The following is an 18,885-nucleotide window of genomic DNA, read 5'->3' as shown; positions in this document are numbered from 1 at the left end:
TCCATCATTCATACAGCGTCCAGATGAATATAACCTCCTCGTCTTCCATCATTCATACAGCGTCCAGACGAATATAACCTCCTCGTCTTCCATCATTCATACAGACGAATATAATCTCCTCGTCTTCCATCATTCATACAGACGAATATAATCTCCTCGTCTTCCATCATTCATACAGACAAATATAATCTCCTCGTCTTCCATCATTCATACAGCGTCCAGACGAATATAACCTAACCATAACAGTCTTCCATCATTCATACAGACGAATATAACCTCCTCGTCTTCCATCATTCATACAGCGTCCAGACGAATATAATCTCCTCGTCTTCCATCATTCATACAGCGTCCAGACGAATATAACCTCCTCGTCTTCCATCATTCATACAGCGTCCAGACGAATATAACCTCCTCGTCTTCCATCATTCATACAGCGTCCAGACGAATATAATCTCCTCGTCTTCCATCATTCATACAGCGTCCAGACGAATATAACCTCCTCGTCTTCCATCATTCATACAGCGTCCAGACTAATATAACCTCCTCGTCTTCCATCATTCATACAGCCTCCAGACGAATATAATCTCCTCGTCTTCCATCATTCATACAGCGTCCAGACGAATATAATCTCCTCGTCTTCCATCATTCATACAGCGTCCAGACGAATATAACCTCCTCGTCTTCCATCATTCATACAGCGTCCAGACGAATATAATCTCCTCGTCTTCCATCATTCATACAGCCTCCTTCTTTTCATATCGTTCAAGACACAATTATCCCCCCACCACAATGTCTGGGGATACCGAGTCCCAGCACAAACAGAATCCTACAATGTTTTGACACCCTCCCCAAAGAAGCATATGACAGATAATACTCTTCCCTGTTCATTATCATTATCAACAGGACTAATAATACTGTTTCCTGTACATTAGCATTATCAACAGGACTAATAATAAGGTGCGCTGTTCATTATCAACAGGACTAATAATACTGTTCCCTGTTCATTATCAGCAGGACTAATAATAATGTTCCCTGTTCATTATCAACAGGTCTAATAATACTGCCCCCTATTCATTATCATTGGGACTAATAATACTTTTTCCTGTGCATTATCGTTATCAACAGGAATAATAACACAGTTCCCTGTTCATTGTCGACAGGACTAATAATACTGTTCCTGTTCATTATCAGCAGCAGCAGAATTTGTGTCATATCTGCTGCTCTCTCTCTCTTTTGTGCCTCAACAGTCCACACACAGCCAGAGAGGTAGAGTCACCATCTGTCATTATCGCCACTGAATGATGTCCTCTTTACCCTCCTGTCTGCCGCCCCCTGTCTCACAACCCTCTTTACCCTCCTGTCTGTCTCTCCCTGTCTCTCAACCCTCTTTACCCTCCTGTCTGTCTCTCCCTGTCTCTCAACCCTGTTTACCCTCCTGCCTGTCTCTCCCTGTCTCTCAACCCCCTCTTTACCCTCCTGTCTGTCTCTCCCTGTCTCTCAACCCTCTTTACCCTCCTGTCTGTCTCTCCCTGTCTCTCAACCCTCTTTACCCTCCTGTCTGCCCCTCCCTGTCTCTCAACCCTCTTTACCCTCTTCTCTGCCTCTCCTTGTCTCTCACCACTCCTCACCCCATCTCATCTCTTTTGACTCTCCTCTCCGCCTCTCTTTGTCTCTCAACCCTCTTTACTCTCCTCTCTGCCTCTCATTGTCTCTTACCACTCCTCACCCCATCTCATCTCTTTTTACTCTCCTCTCCGCATCTCTTTGTCTCTCATCCCTCTTTACCCTCCTCTCTTCCTCACCCTGTCTCTTACCCCCTCTAACCCTCCTCTCAATAACTCATTGTCTCTCCCATCCTGTCCCTGCCCCCTTGATCTCGCTACCCCATCTTGACCTCATTGCTGCCACCCCCCAACCACCTCTTGACCTCCTTGCTGCCCCTCCCCCCCATCCCTCTGCCCCCCTTCATCCTCTTCCCCGCAATCAAAAGGTATAATCTTGGGAGAGTGGGGAGGAGGGGTCCACAGGTTGTTACTATGACAACCACCAGATTCCAACCACAGTGCCAAAGCTTCCTTCCCTTCTCTTGATCTAGAGTACATGCTTTGATCACAAGCTATCACGTGTTCATAGTTTAATCACATTAGATGTGTGACTTCCTGTTAAAGCATAATTATATATATAGAACCTCATTCTATGAAACCTCTGATTCTGTGGTGGTATATAGCCTACCTCCAACCTTTGTTAGACTTCAGTGCGGATTTTAACATTATCGATCATAGTCTGCTGCTGAAAAAAACGTATGTGTTATGGCTTTACACCCCCCTGCTATATTGTGAATAAAGAGTTACCTGTCTAACAGAACACAGAGGGTGTTCTTTAATGGAAGCCTCTCCAACATAATCCAGGTAGAAGCAGGAATTCCCCAGGGCAGCTGTCTAGGCCCAGTATTTTTTTTCAATCTTTACAATCTTTGACATGCCACGTGCTTTGAGTAAAGCCAGAGTGTCTATGTATGCGGATGACTCAACACAGCGACTGAAATGACTGCAACACTTAATAAAGAGCTGTAGTTAGTTTCAGAATGGGTGACAAGGAAGAAGTTAGAGCTAAATAAAATTTTTAAAAAAATAAAAGCATAATATTTGGGAATAAAATAATTCACTAAACCTCAACTAAATCTTGTAATAAATAATGTGGAAGTTGAGGCAGGTTGTACAGGCCCTAGTTTCTACCTTCTTAACAACACTATCAACAAGGCAGGTCCTGCAGGCTCTAGTTTCTACCTTCTTAACAACACTATCAACAAGGCAGGTCCTACAGGCCCTAGTTTTGTTGCATCTGGACTACTGTTCAGTTGTGTGGTCAGGTGCCACAAAAAAGGGACTTACAATTGGCTCAGAACAGAGCAGCACAGCTGGCCATTGGATGTACACAGAGAGCTAATATTAATAGTATGCATGTCAATCTCTCCTGGCTCTCTCTATTGGACTTAAAGTAACTCAAAGTTACTGCCCAGTCAAAAGCTTTCTTTTAAAAGTTAACATTCTGTTAACTCGTACCAAATATAATGTTGCCGACTCGTCCTATGCTTGTATTTGTGGCCATTGCATGAATGGCAGAAAAAAAAAACACTTAAAAAAAAAACCCACCTCAAACTTCTACCTCACAGAGACCATTTAAAAAATACTATTTCCTCATTGAGGAGGATGTGCTGCTCCTGGGTAGGATGAGCTGGCCAATCAGTGCCTATAGAGCATAGAGGATGAGCTGGCCAATCAGTGGTCTAGAGCGTAGAGGATGACCTGGCCAATCAGTGGTCAAGAGCGTAGAGGATGAGCTGGCCAATCAGTGGTCTAGAGCATTAATATTTTTAATTATCACACCATTCTGTTGTTGGGGTGGGTCCACACCATTCTGTTGTTGGGGTACGCCCACACCATTCTGTTGTTGGGGTACGCCCACACCATTCTGTTGTTGGGGTACGCCCACACCATTCTGTTGTTGGGGTGGGTCCACACCATTCTGTTGTTGGGGTACGCCCACACCATTCTGTTGTTGGGGTACGCCCACACCATTCTGTTGTTGGCGTACGCCCACACCATTCTGTTGTTGGGGTACGCCCACACCATTCTGTTGTTGGGATACGCCCACACCATTCTGTTGTTGGGGTACGCCCACACCATTCTGTTGTTGGGGTGGGTCCACACCATTCTGTTGTTGGGGTACGCCCACACCATTCTGTTGTTGGGGTACGCCCACACCATTCTGTTGTTGGGGTACGCCCACACCATTCTGTTGTTGGGGTACGCCCACACCATTCTGTTGTTGGGGTACGCCCACACCATTCTGTTGTTGGGATACGCCCACACCATTCTGTTGTTGGGGTACGCCCACACCATTCTGTTGTTGGGGTACGCCCACACCATTCTGTTGTTGGGGTACGCCCACACCATTCTGTTGTTGGGGTACGCCCACACCATTCTGTTGTTGGGGTACGCCCACACCATTCCAACACAGAAAAGCTGCTTGTTACTCATTTTTCTTTCACTCACATTGTAAATAATTGTAAGTCAAATTTAATGGACATATGGAAACACTGGACAGGTACTTTAATCATGTCTATGACTTGAAACTTGGTATGACAAAGACCACAGCTGGCAAGACCGCACCATATCTATCACTCACCCTCAGTGTGTGAGTATCCCTCTGTTAGGGTTAAAGGTCAGGGATCAGACTCACCCTCATTGTGTGAATATCCCTCGATTAGGGTTAAAGGTCAGGGATCAGACTCACCCTCAGTGTGTGAGTATCCCTCTGTTAGGGTTAAAGGTCAGGGATCAGACTCACCCTCAGTGTGTGAATATCCCTCTGTTAAGGTTAAAGGTCAGGGATCAGACTCACCCTCAGTGTGTGAGTATCCCTCTGTTAGGGTTAAAGGTCAGGGATCAGACTCACCCTCAGTGTGTGAGTATCCCTCTGTTAGGGTTAAAGGTCAGGGATCAGACTCACCCTCAGTGTGTGAATATCCCTCTGTTAAGGTTAAAGGTCAGGGATCAGACTCACCCTCAGTGTGTGAGTATCCCTCTGTTAGGGTTAAAGGTCAGGGATCAGACTCACCCTCAGTGTGTGAGTATCCCTCTGTTAGGGTTAAAGGTCAGGGATCAGACTCACCCTCAGTGTGTGAGTATCCTTCTGTTAGGGTTAAAGGTCAGGGATCAGACTCACCCTCAGTGTGTGAGTATCCCTCTGTTAGGGTTAAAGGTCAGGGATCAGACTCACCCTCAGTGTGTGAATATCCCTCTATTAGGGTTAAACGTCAGGGATCAGACTCACCCTCAGTGTGTGAGTATCCTTCTGTTAGGGTTAAAGGTCAGGGATCAGGCTCACCCTCAGTGTGTGAGTATCCTTCTGTTAGGGTTAAAGGTCAGGGATCAGACTCACCCTCAGTGTGTGAACATCCCTCGGCGGTCACCTTCCACTGGATGAGGACCCCCAGCAATGCCAGGACAGGCCACACCCCCATGACGACCCAGGTGAACCAGCAGAGAGGACGGGGTGGAGCCACCTCGATCCTCTCCATCATGTATCTGTAATAGAGTCAAGGAATAAGAGGGGGGTGTGTCATCTTGGAAATCAAACAACAGACGTTTAATTTATGCTCTTTAGCAGAAACGTATTTTCCCCAAAGCCACTTACAGTGTTATCTTACAGTAATGTTATCTTACAGTAATGTTATCTTACAGTAGTGTTATCTTACAGTATTGTTATTTTACAGTAGTGTTATCTTACAGTAGTGTTATTTTACAGTAATGTTATCTTACAGTAATGTTATCTTACAGTAGTGTTATCTTACAGTAGTGTTATATTACAGTAAGTGTTATCTTACAGTAGTGTTATTTTACAGTAATGTTATCTTACAGTAGTGTTATCTTACAGTAGTGTTATATTACAGTAATGTTATCATACAGTAGTGTTATTTTACAGTAGTATTATCATACAGTAGTGTTATTTTACAGTAGTATTATCATACAGTAGTGTTATTTTACAGTAGTATTATCATACAGTAGTGTTATTTTACAGTAGTATTATCATACAGTAATGTTATCTTACAGTAGTATTATCTTACAGTAGTGTTATTTTACAGTAGTATTATCATACAGTAGTGCGTGCAAAGATTTGAATACATTTTCATATGGGTGGCCTCCACAATCCTGGTGTTGGAAGCACCTCTCTCTACCAGCTGAGCAACAGAGGAGAGGAGAGAAGAGGAGGGGTGAGGAGGAGAGAGGAGAGGAGGGGTGAGGAGAGGGGAATGGTGAGGAGGAGAAGAGGAGAGGGGAGGAGTGAGGAGAGTGAAGTGGTGAGGAGAGGAGGAGAGGGGTGATGAGGAGAGAGGAGAGGATGGGTGAGGAGAGGAGGAGAGGGGAGTGGTGAGGAGGAGAAGAGGAGAGGGGAGGAGTGAGGAGAGGGTAGTGATGAGGAGAGGAGGAGAGGAGAGGAGGAGATGGGAGTAGTGAGAAGGAGAATAGGAGAGGGGAGGAGTGAGGAGAGGGTAGTGGTGAGAAGGTGTGAGGGGTGAGGAGAGTGGTGAGGAGAGGAGAGGTGAGCAGAGGAGGAGAGGGGAGAGGAGAGGTGAGTAGAGGAGGAGAGGGGAGGAGTGGGAAGAGGGGAGCGGTGAGAAGGTGTGAGGGGTGAGGAGAGTGGTGAGGAGAGGAGAGGTGAGCAGAGGAGGAGAGGGGAGAGGAGAGGTGAGGAGAGGAGAGAGCCCTAACTACAACACCAACATACCTGACCAGAGCGAACAGCTCGAGGAAGTAGTCCACAGTGACGGTGATGACAGCCGAGCCGAACACAGCGGTTGAGAGGGTGGTGAAGAAGCGCTGCCATTGGAGGGTGAGAACGGCGAACAGCATGCCTGACCCCAACAACACCCCCAGGGGCACCCACACCGTCCGAGGGTGGTGGAACTCCTCCATTACCACCTGAATGGGGATTCAATCAACCAATCAATCAATCAACCAATCAAATGAACCTTATTATATGGAAACGTGATATGTGAGCAGGGGTAACGTGAACACTGAGTGTACAAAACACTAGTGTTACAAATCCCTTTGGCCCGGCAGTGTTAACGAGACCCGTAACATACAGTGAGGGAAAAAAACTATTTGATCCCCTGCTGATTTTGTACATTTACCCACTGACAAAGATATGATCGGTCTATAATTTTAATGGTAGGTTTATTTGAACAGTGAGAGACAAAATATCCAGAAACACACATGTCAAAAATGTTATAAATTGATTTGCATTTTAATGAGGGAAATAAGTATTTGACCCCCTCTCAATCAGAAAGATTTCCTGCTACCAGGTGTCTTTTATACAGGTAACGAGCTGAGATTAGGAGCACACTCTTAAAGGGAGTGCTCCTAATCTCAGCTTGTTACCTGTATAAAAGTTACCTGTCCACAGAGGCAATCAATCAGATTCCAAACTCTCCACCATGGCCAAGACCAAAGAGCTCTCCAAGGATGTCAGGGAGAAGATTGTAGACCTACACAAGGCTGGAATGGGCTATGAGACCATCTCCAAGCAGCTTGGTGAGAAGGTGACAACAGTTGGTGCGATTATTCGCAAATGGAAGAAACACAAAAGAACTGTCAATCTCCCTTGGCCTGGGGCTCCATGCAAGATCTCACCTCGTGGAGTTGCAATGATCATGAGAACGGTGAGGAATCAGCCCAGAACTACACGGGAGGATCTTGTCAATGATCTCAAGGCAGCTGGGACCATAGTCACCAAGAAAACAATTGGTAACACACTACGCCGTGAAGGACTGAAATCCTGCAGCGCCCGCAAGGTCCCCCTGCTCAAGAAAGCACATATACATGCCCATCTGAAGTTTGCCAATGAACATCTGATTGATTCAGAGGATAACTGGGTGAAAGTGTTATGGTCAGATGAGACCAAAATGGAGCTCTTTGGCATCAACTCAACTCGCCATGTTTGGAGGAGGAGGAATGCTGCCTATTACCCCAAGAACACCATCCCCATCGTCAAACATGGAGGTGGAAACATTATGCTTTGGAGGTGTTTTTCTGCTAAGGGGACAGGACAACTTCACCGTATCAAAGGGACGATGGACGGGGCCATGTACCATCAAATCTTGGGTGAGAACCTCCTTCCCTCAGCCAGGGCATTGAAAATGGGTCGTGGATGGGTATTACAGCATGACAATGACCCAAAACACACGGCCAATGCAACAAAGGAGTGGCTCAAGAAGAAGCACATTAAGGTCCTGGAGTGGCCTAGCCAGTCTATGTGGGGGGAACTGAACGTTCAAGTTGCCAAACGAAACCTTAATGACTTGGAGAAGATCTGCAAAGAGGAGTGGGACATAATCCCTCCTGAGATGTGTGCAAACCTGGTGGCCAACTACAAAAAACGTCTGACCTCTGTGATTGCCAACAAGGGTTTTGCCACCAAGTACTAAGTCATGTTTTGCAGAGGGGTTAAATACTTATTTCCCTCATTAAAATGCAAATCAATTTATAACATTTTTGACATGCGTTTTTCTGGATTTTTGTTGTTGTTATTCTGTCTCTCACTGTTCAAATAAACCTACCATTACAATTATAGACTCATATCTTTGTCAGTGGGCAAACGTACAAAATCAGCAGGGGATCAAATACTTTTTTTCCCCTCACTGTAACTCATGCAAAGTATAATAGTGAAAAAGTAACATAAGTGGGGGCTCATCTGGGATCTGTCACTACTGGTGCAGATTGTTATAGTGGTCTAGTTCAGTGTTGAGCGTCACCGCTGGGAATAGCTGATTTAGCATTAGCGTTGGCTATTTGTTGGCTCTTGTGTTTTGGTGGTGGCAGACAGAGAACAGAGGCAGTTGGAGATGTGTAAAATTGAGGCAGACAGAGAACAGAGGCAGTTGGAGTTCAAAATGCGCCAGATTGAACTGGAGGCAGAGACAGCGAGGCTAGCCTCCGTTCCTGCTGTGCCTGTTAGTGAGCCGTCCTCACCAACTGGAGCTTCTAACACTTTTGACATTAGTAGGCAGATTGTCTTGGTATCTTTGTTCATAGAGTGAGAGGTTGACTCCTATTTTTGTTTATTTCAGCGTATAGCCGTAGCATTGAAATGGCCTGAAGAGGTATGGTGCCTATTACTTCAGTGTAAATTAACTGGTAAAGCCCAAGAGATTTTGTCAGCGCTACCTCTGGAGGACAGTTTGAATTATGAAGTGGTCAAAGCTACTGTTCTTCGTATCTATGAGCTTGTGCCTGAGGCATACTGACAGAGATTTAGGTCTCATAGAAAGTCTTCTAGTAAGACTTATGTGGAATTTGCAAGAGACAAAGGAAATCTGTTTGATAAATGGCATGCTGCTAGCAAGATAACTGATTTCAACTCTCTCCGGGAGTTAATCTTGTTGGGAGAGTTTAAAAATTCCTTACCGGAATGCATTGTAGTAGATATCCTCCCTGTCAGAAGCGTCTGTGTTGGCACACGAGTTAGTGTTGGCACACGAGTTTGTGTTGACGCACAAGAGCGTGTTTTGGGCTCATACGGAGAGTAGAGCCACTGAATTGCCTAGTTTTAGTCCTAGTCGGCCAGTTGTATATCAAGCACGCCAGAAAAATGAGCGTCCCTGTTTCGATTGTCAGAAGGTGGGACATATGATTAATGATTGCTTCCTGCTAAAACGCAAACAAGGGATGCCTCTTCGTGCCAAGCCGCCAACAGGTGTTGGTCTAATTCGTACGGTTGTGAGGTCTGCAACAAAACAGGTGCCTCAGGGTAACTGTAGTTTGAAAGTCTCAGTCCCCGACTGCAGTTATGAACCGTTCATTTTTGAGGGGTTTGTGTCCCTAACGAATGACGAAGCGTCTCAGCGTCCGGTTAAAATCCTTAGCGATACTGGTGCGGCGCAGTCGTTTATATTGTCTGATGTGTTGCCCGTATCTGACGATACATACTGTGGTTCCAGTGTGTTAGTGCAGGGTATTGAAAGGGGTTTTGTCCCAGTGTCATTGCACTTTGTGAAACTCTGAGTTAATCAGTGGAATATTCAGAGTGGGGGTACGTCCTATGTTGCCAGTGAAAGGTGTGACCTTTATAATGGGTAACGATATTGCTGGAGGAAAGGTAGTACCCGTATTGGAAGTATTGGATAAAAGTGACCACTCTCTCTCCAATGAGCTGGCACAGAGTTATCCACATGTGTTCCCCGCTTGTGCTGTCACTCGTGCTCAGGCACGACAAGAGGGTGACGTGATAGATTTGTCAAACACTGTTCTGTTCAAAGAGGTTGATCAAGAGGACGGGTTGTGTGCTACCACTGGGAAGCTGATCACCTCTGACAAACAACCCAGGGATGAATCTAAGTATGTTGAACGTATTGCTGATGCAATACAGTTACCAGTCACTCGTGAGCAGCTGATTGCTAACCAAAAGGTTGACAACAAGCTTGCTAAATGAGCATGTGGTGGTTGATTGTGTCGGACCGTTACCGAAGACAAAATCGGGTAACCAGTTTCTGTTAACGGTTATGTGTATGGCAACAAGATACCCCGAGGCCATTCCTCTGCGAAGGATTACAGCCCCAGTAGTGAGTAAAGCCTTAATTAAATTCCTCACGACATTCGGGTTACCTAAGGTGGTACAAAGTGTTTAAGGTACCAATTTCCTATCAAAGCTCTTCAAGCAGGTGTTAAAAGTGTGTCAAGCGCCTATCACCCAGAGTCTCAGGGTGCGCTTGAAGGTTGGCATCAGACACTGAAGTCTATGCTACGCAAATATTGTTTGGAATCTGAGAAAGATTGGGATGAGGGAGTTCCTCTAGTTTTGTTTGCTGCTCGTGAAACTGTAAAGGAGTCCCCAGGGTTCAGCCCAGCTGAACTAGTATTTGGTCACACAGTGAGAGGACCAATGAAAGTCCTTAAAGAACAGTTTTTGTCCCAAGAGTTGTGTGCGGGAGATGAGAATGTGTTGGACTACGTTAGTCGCTTTCGTGAGCGCCTACACCAAGCTTGTGCTCTCGCAAAGGAAGCTCTGTCTTCCTCACAGAGGAGCATGAAAAGACACTATGATAAACAGGCTGTTTCTCGTCCACTACAGCCAGGTGACCAAGTACTGGTGTTATTACCTGTTCCAGGATCTTCACTGTCAGCTCCTTTCTCTGGTCCTTATTTAAGTGAAAAGAAATTAAGTGAAACTGACTATGTGCTTCAAACTCCTGATAGACAACGCCAATCTCGTGTGTGCCACATTAACATGTTGAAAGCATATCACACCCGACTCATTACCCAGTTAGATTCAGTTCAAAAACAGCGGAAGGTACTACAGTCTCCTCTGCTTCTGCTGCTATGATAGTGGATATTGTCATATTGATGATGCTGATGGAGAGTAGAGTTGCGCAATACTCAGCAGCCGTGTGTTAGATTGCCCAACTCAGAAATGCTGCTGTCTATCCAGTCAGGTCTGGTTCATTTAACGGACGTACAGGCCGATGATATTGTGAGGCTACTACACAGTTTTCCATGTCTCTTTAATGACGTTCCTACTCGCACAAACGTGTTGGAACATGACATTAATGTTGGAAATGCTACACCTATCAAGCAACACCCATATCGTGTGAATGCTTCTAAGGGGAAGATAATGAGGGATGAAGTGAGATATTTGTTGGAGAATGACCTGACGATGCCAAATTCATGCCCTTGGAGTTTTCCTTGCATTCTGGTTCCTAAACCTGATGGTACGTTAAGGTTATGTACGGATTATCAAAAGGTACATTCTGTCACAATGCCAGACTGGATGACTGTATCGACACTGTTGCTGCTGCTACTTATGTAACTAAGTTAGACCTCTTAAAAGGTTACTGGCAGGTTCCGTTAACCTCACGTGCTTCTGAGATTTCTGCCTTAGTGACCCCAGACAACTTCCTACAATACTCTGTAATGGCTTTTGGAATGCACCAGCCACTTTCCAACAACTGGTTAACTTCGTATTAGCTGGCGTTCCCAATAGTAGTGCCTACCTTGATGATCTAGTGATTTATTCGTCTGAGTGGTCAGATCATGTTAACTGTCGTAGCTGAATCAGAATTAGTTAGGTAACATTGATTTTTTTTTAAATAATTTATTTAACCTTTATTTAACCAGGTAGGCAACAAGTTCTCAGACCCCCCCCCCCCCCCCCCCTCCCCTCCCCTCCCCTCCCCTCCCCTCCCCTCCCCTCCCCTTTACCGTGTGTTTAAAAATAAACCGTGAGTGTTTGACGGTAATTTAGTGGTATTTCGTTCTCACTCTTACTTTTTGACTAGTATACTTTGCATGAGTTATGTTACGGGTCTCGTTACCATCCCCCCTAGACTGTCGGGCCAAAAGGGATTCGTAACAATTAGGAACACCTTCCTAATAATGAGTTGCTGTTACGGTGAGTGAATGAGGACCCAAAAGCGAACTAACTTAAACAGAGCTTCTTTAATAACCAAACATAGGTAGGCTCAGATAGACCGGCAGATTCCGACAGGACAGGACAAGGTTACAGCAAACATGACGATAGTCTGGCTCAGGCATGAAACACAACAAACAAGAATCCGACAAGGACAGGAACAAAAACAGAGAGAGATATAGGGACCTAATCAGAGGGAAAAAGGGAACAGGTGGGAAACGGGGTGAATGGGTAGTTAGGAGGAGACAAGGCACAGCTGGGGGAAAGAGGGGGAGAAAAGGTAACCTAACAACGACCAGCAGAGGGAGACAGGGTGAAGGGAAAGGACAGAAACACACAACATGACAATACATGACAGTACCCCCCCACTCACCGAGCGCCTCCTGGCGCACTCGAGGAGGAAACCTGGCGGCAACGGAGGAAATCCTCGATCAGCGCACGGTCCAGCACGTCCCGAGAGGGAACCCAACTCCTCTCCTCAGGACCGTACCCCTCCCAATCAACGAGGTACTGGTGACCACGGCCCCGAGGACGCATGTCCAAAATCCTGCGGACCCTGTAGATGGGTGCGCCCTCGACAAGGATGGGGGGGGGGGGGGGGGGAAGACGAGCGGGGGCGCGAAGAACGGGCTTAATACAGGAGACATGGAAGACCGGGTGGACGCGACGAAGGTATCGCGGAAGAAGAAGTCGAACTGCGACAGGATTAATGACCCGAGAAATACGGAACGGACCAATGAACCGCGGGGTCAACTTGCGAGAAGCCGTCTTAAGGGGAAGGTTCTGAGTGGAGAGCCAAACTCTCTGACCGCGACAATATCTAGGACTCTTAGTTCTACGCTTATTAGCAGCCCTCACAGTCTGCGTCCTATAACGGCAAAGTGCAGACCTGACCCTCTTCCAGGTGCGCTCGCAACGTTGGACAAAAGCCTGAGCGGAGGGGACGCTGGACTCGGCGAACTGAGATGAGAACAGCGGAGGCTGGTACCCGAGGCTACTCTGAAAAGGAGATAGCCCGGTCGCAGACGAAGGAAGCGAGTTGTGGGCGTATTCTGCCCAGGGGAGCTGTTCTGACCAAGACGCAGGGTTGCGAAAAGAAAGACTGCGTAAGATGCGACCAATAGTCTGATTGGCCCGTTCTGCTTGACCGTTAGACTGGGGGTGAAAGCCGGAAGAGAGACTGACGGAAGCCCCAATCAAACGGCAAAACTCCCTCCAAAATTGAGACGTGAATTGCGGACCTCTGTCCGAAACGACGTCTGATGGAAGGCCATGAATTCTGAAAACATTCTCGATGATGATTTGTGCCGTCTCTTTAGCAGAAGGAAGCTTAGCAAGGGGAATGAAATGAGCCGCCTTAGAGAACCTATCGACAACCGTAAGAATAACAGTCTTCCCCGCTGACGAAGGCAGTCCGGTGACAAAATCTAAGGCGATGTGAGACCACGGTCGAGAGGGAATGGGAAGCGGCCTGAGACGGCCGGCAGGAGGGGAGTTACCGGACTTAGTCTGCGCGCAGACCGAACAAGCAGCCACGAAACGACGCGTGTCATGCTCCCGGGTGGGCCACCAAAAACGCTGGCGAATGGAAGCAAGCGTACCCCGAACGCCAGGGTGGCCGGCTAACTTGGCAGAGTGAGCCCACTGAAGAACGGCCAGACGAGTAGGAACGGGAACGAAAAGAAGGTTCCTAGGACAAGCGCGCGGCGACTGAGTGTGAGTGAGCGCTTGCTTTACCTGCCTCTCAATTCCCCAGACAGTCAACCCGACAACACGCCCCTCAGGGAGAATCCCCTCGGGGTCAGTGGAGGCTACTGAAGAACTGAAGAGACGAGATAAAGCATCAGGCTTGGTGTTCTTAGAGCCCGGACGATAAGAAATCACGAACTCGAAACGAGCGAAAAACAGCGCCCAACGCGCCTGACGCGCATTAAGTCGTTTGGCAGAACGGATGTACTCAAGGTTCCTATGGTCAGTCCAAACGACAAAAGGAACGGTCGCCCCCTCCAACCACTGTCGCCATTCGCCTAGGGCTAACCGGATGGCGAGCAGTTCGCGGTTTCCCACATCATAGTTACGTTCCGACGGGGACAGGCGATGAGAAAAATACGCGCATGGGTGGACCTTGTCGTCAGAGAGGGAGCGCTGAGAAAGAATGGCTCCCACGCCCACCTCTGACGCGTCAACCTCGACAACGAACTGTCTAGAGACGTCAGGTGTAACAAGGATAGGAGCGGATGTAAAACGATTCTTGAGGAGATCAAAAGCTCCCTGGGCGGAAACGGACCACTTAAAGCACGTCTTGACAGAAGTAAGGGCTGTGAGAGGAGCTGCCACCTGACCGAAATTACGGATGAAACGACGATAGAAGTTCGCGAAGCCGAGAAAGCGCTGCAGCTCGACGCGTGACTTAGGGGCGGGCCAATCAATGACAGCTTGGACCTTAGCGGGATCCATCTTAATGCCTTCAGCGGAAATAACAGAACCGAGAAATGTGACGGAGGGGGCATGAAAAGTGCACTTCTCAGCCTTCACAAAAAGACAATTCTCTAAAAGGCGCTGGAGGACACGTCGAACGTGCTGAAGATGAATCTGGAGTGACGGTGAAAAAATCAGGATATCGTCAAGGTAAACGAAAACAAAGATGTTCAGCATGTCTCTCAGGACATCATTGACTAATGCCTGAAAGACAGCTGGAGCGTTAGCGAGGCCGAAAGGAAGAACCCGGTATTCAAAGTGCCCTAACGGAGTGTTAAACGCCGTCTTCCACTCGTCCCCCTCCCTGATGCGCACGAGATGGTAAGCGTTACGAAGGTCCAACTTAGTGAAAAACCTGGCTCCCTGCAGGATCTCGAAGGCTGAGGACATAAGAGGAAGCGGATAACGATTCTTAACTGTTATGTCATTCAGCCCTCGATAATCTATGCAGGGGCGCAGAGACCCGTCCTTCTTCTTGACAAAAAAAAACCCCGCTCCGGCGGGAGAGGAGGAGGGGACTATGGTACCGGCGTCAAGAGCTACAGACAAATAATCCTCGAGAGCCTTACGTTCGGGAGCCGACAGAGAGTATAGTCTACCCCGGGGGGGAGTGGTTCCCGGAAGGAGATCAATACTACAATCATACGACCGGTGTGGAGGAAGAGAGGTGGCCCTGGACCGACTGAACACCGTGCGCAGATCGTGATATTCCTCCGGCACCCCTGTCAAATCACCAGGCTCCTCCTGTGAAGAAGAGACAGAGGAAACAGGAGGGATAGCAGACATTAAACATTTCACATGACAAGAGACGTTCCAGGAGAGGATAGAATTACTAGACCAATTAATGGAAGGATTATGACAAACTAGCCAGGGATGGCCCAAAACAACAGGTGTAAAAGGTGAACGAAAAATCAAAAAAGAAATGGTTTCGCTATGATTACCAGAAACAGTGAGGGTTAAAGGTAGCGTCTCACGCTGAATCCTGGGGAGAGGACTACCATCCAGGGCGAACAAGGCCGTGGACTCCCTTAACTGTCTGAGAGGAATGTCATGTTCCCGAGCCCAGGTCTCGTCCATAAAACAGCCCTCCGCCCCAGAGTCTATTAAGGCACTGCAGGAAGCTGACGAACCGGTCCAGCGTAGATGGACCGACAAGGTAGTGCAGGATCTTGAAGGAGAGACAGGAGTAGTAGCGCTCACCAGTAGCCCTCCGCTTACTGATGAGCTCTGGCTTTTACTGGAAATGAAGTGACAAAATGACCAGCAGAACCGCAATAGAGACAGAGGCGGTTGGTGATTCTCCGTTCCCTCTCCTTAGTCGAGATGCGGATACCTCCCAGCTGCATAGGCTCAGCTCCCGAGCCGGCAGAGGAAGATGGTAGTGATGCGGAGAGGGGGGCAACGGAGAACGCGAGCTCCTTTCCACGAGCTCGGTGACGAAGATCAACCCGTCGCTCAATGCGAATAGCGAGTTCAATCAAGGAATCCACGCTGGAAGGAACCTCCCGGGAGAGAATCTCATCCTTTACCTCTGCGCAGAGACCCTCCAGAAGACGAGCGAGCAAAGCCGGCTCGTTCCAGCCACTGGAGGCAGCAAGAGTGCGAAACTCAATAGAGTAGTCTGTTATGGATCGATTGCCTTGACATAGGGAAGACAGGGCCCTGGAAGCCTCCTCCCCAAAAACAGATCGATCAAAAACCCGTATCATCTCCTCCTTAAAGTCCTGATACTGGTTAGTACACTCAGCCCTTGCCTCCCAGATTGCCGTGCCCCACTCACGAGCCCGTCCAGTAAGGAGAGATATGACGTAGGCGACACGAGCAGTGCTCCTGGCGTAAGTGTTGGGCTGGAGAGAAAACACAATATCACACTGGGTGAGGAACGAGCGGCATTCAGTGGGCTCCCCAGAGTAACACGGCGGGTTATTGATTCTGGGCTCCGGAGATTCGAAAGCCCTGGAAGTGGCCGGTGGATCGAGGCGGAGATGGTGAACCTGTTCTGTGAGGTTGGAGACTTGGGTGGCCAGGGTCTCAACGGCATGTCGAGCAGCAGACAATTCCTGCTCGTGTCTGCCTAGCATCGCTCCCTGGATCTCGACGGCTGAGTGGAGAGGATCCGAAGTCGCTGGGTCCATTCTTGGTCGGATTCTTCTGTTACGGTGAGTGAATGAGGACCCAAAAGCGAACTAACTTAAACAGAGCTTCTTTAATAACCAAACATAGGTAGGCTCAGATAGACCGGCAGATTCCGACAGGACAGGACAAGGTTACAGCAAACATGACGATAGTCTGGCTCAGGCATGAAACACAACAAACAAGAATCCGACAAGGACAGGAACAAAAACAGAGAGAGATATAGGGACCTAATCAGAGGGAAAAAGGGAACAGGTGGGAAACGGGGTGAATGGGTAGTTAGGAGGAGACAAGGCACAGCTGGGGGAAAGAGGGGGAGAAAAGGTAACCTAACAACGACCAGCAGAGGGAGACAGGGTGAAGGGAAAGGACAGAAACACACAACATGACAATACATGACAGTTGCACCCCCTTTTGCCCTCAGAACAGCCTCATTTTGTCAGGGCATGGACTCTACAAGGTGTTGAAAGCGTTCCACAGGGATGCTGGTCCATGTTGACTCCAATGCTTCCCACAGTTGTGTCAAGTTGGCTGGAAGTCCTTTGAGTGTTGGACTATTCTTGATACACACAGGAAACTGTTGAGTGTGAAAAACCCAGCAATATTGCAGATCTTGACACAAACCGGTGCACCTGGCACCTACTACCATACACTGTTCAAAGGCACTTAAATATGTTGTCTTGCCCATTCACCCTCTGAATGGCACACAAACACAATCCATGTCTCAATTGTCTCAAGGATTAAAATCCTTCTTTAACATGTCCCCTCCCCTATTAACAAGTGACATTAATAAAGGATCTTAGGTTTCACCTGGATTCACCTGGTCAGTCTATGTGGAAAGAGCAGGTGTTCCTAATGTTTTGTCCACTCACTGTATTCACGTTAACTCAGTGTACAAAACAAAATATTTGGACAGTAATACAAACTAGACAACAGGGCCCATATTCGTGAAGCCTTTCAGAGAAGGAGTGCTGATCTAGATTTAGCCATTTAAATCATAATGAACAATATCATATGGTCAGGGAGCTGGAGACCTGATCCTAGAGCTGATCCTAGAGCTTGTCCCAGACCTGATCATCCTAGACCTGATCCTAAACCTGCACCTAGATCTGATACTAGATCTGATCTTAGACCTGATCCCAGACGTGATCCTAGACCTGATCCTAGATCTAAATTCAATCAAAACATGTTGTTATTATTTTTCTAAATGATTCTTACAAGTGAGGCTATGCCCAGCAGTAATCCCAGCAACAGCCCCACCATGAAGAGTCCCACGGATCGCACCAGCATGGTGACCAGGCCACAGAGGGTACCGATGCCCAGGCCGATGCCCACAGAGGCCTCCACACTCAGCTGGGTGTCCTGGACACGCTCCTTGTAACACAGCAGAAAGATGATGACGGAGCCAAACATTAAGCCTGTTAGGAACATCACCGCCTTGAAGCAACGGTAACCTGGAGAGGAGAGAGAGAGAGAGAGAGAGAGAGAGAGAGAGAGAGAGAGAGAGAGAGAGAGAGAGAGAAAGAGAGAGAGAGAGAGCGAGAGAGAGAGAAGAGAGAGAGAGACAGAGAGGAGACAGGTTAGAGAACATCAAGCCTTGAAACAACAATAACCTGAAGAGGAGAGAGAGAGAGAGAGAGAGAGAGAGAGAGAGAGACAGAGAGAGAGAGAGAGAGAGAGAGAGAGAGAGAGAGAGACAGAGAGAGAGAGAGAGAGAGAGCGAGAGAGAGAGAGAGAGAGAGACAGATTAAGGTCTGCAGGACAGACAGGAGACAGGTTAGAGATGACATGACATGCAGCACTTTGGGGTCTCCACCTGTCTCCATTCATTAGATCATATTTTAAATAGACAAGATGGGGGATATACATCATTGTTGGATTTTAAATTTAATAAAGGAGCATTTTCAAATTCGAACGAACCACCATCAACTAGCCATGTATGTCTAGAAGACAAGCGTCGCCTTTCAACTCGGGAATTGAGGAAGTATCGGTGAGTAAATGTCTAAAATCCTCTGTGCTTTACACCATCTAAGTAACAATGGCTATCAGCCAGCTGGAACAGTATGAAAGGTCTGACGAGACAATATTTTTAATAACTAGGCTGAGCTAAACATCAAGCCCATATAGGGCCCTGCTCAAAAGTAGTGCACTATATAGGGAATAGATTTGGGATGCATCCCATTGACTCTGTCTGACCTAAAGAGACAGGCCAGTGGCGAGACAGGGGGTCAGATGAGAGAGAGGAGAGGGAAGCTGTACTCTGCAGTGCTGAGTGGGTTGGGAGAGGGAGGCTGTACTCTGCAGAGC

At 47.5% G+C, this 18,885-nt stretch overlaps 1 pseudogene; it reads right to left on the bottom strand.

Annotated features, from left to right (window-relative positions):
- Window positions 1–18,885, bottom strand: part of LOC110504928 — a 50,814-nt pseudogene that overhangs the window by 2,646 nt on the left and 29,283 nt on the right.

Source organism: Oncorhynchus mykiss, chromosome 3 (assembly GCF_013265735.2).
Source record: "Oncorhynchus mykiss isolate Arlee chromosome 3, USDA_OmykA_1.1, whole genome shotgun sequence".
Taxonomy (NCBI): domain Eukaryota; kingdom Metazoa; phylum Chordata; class Actinopteri; order Salmoniformes; family Salmonidae; genus Oncorhynchus; species Oncorhynchus mykiss.
This window is presented reverse-complemented; position numbering and strand designations above follow the sequence as displayed.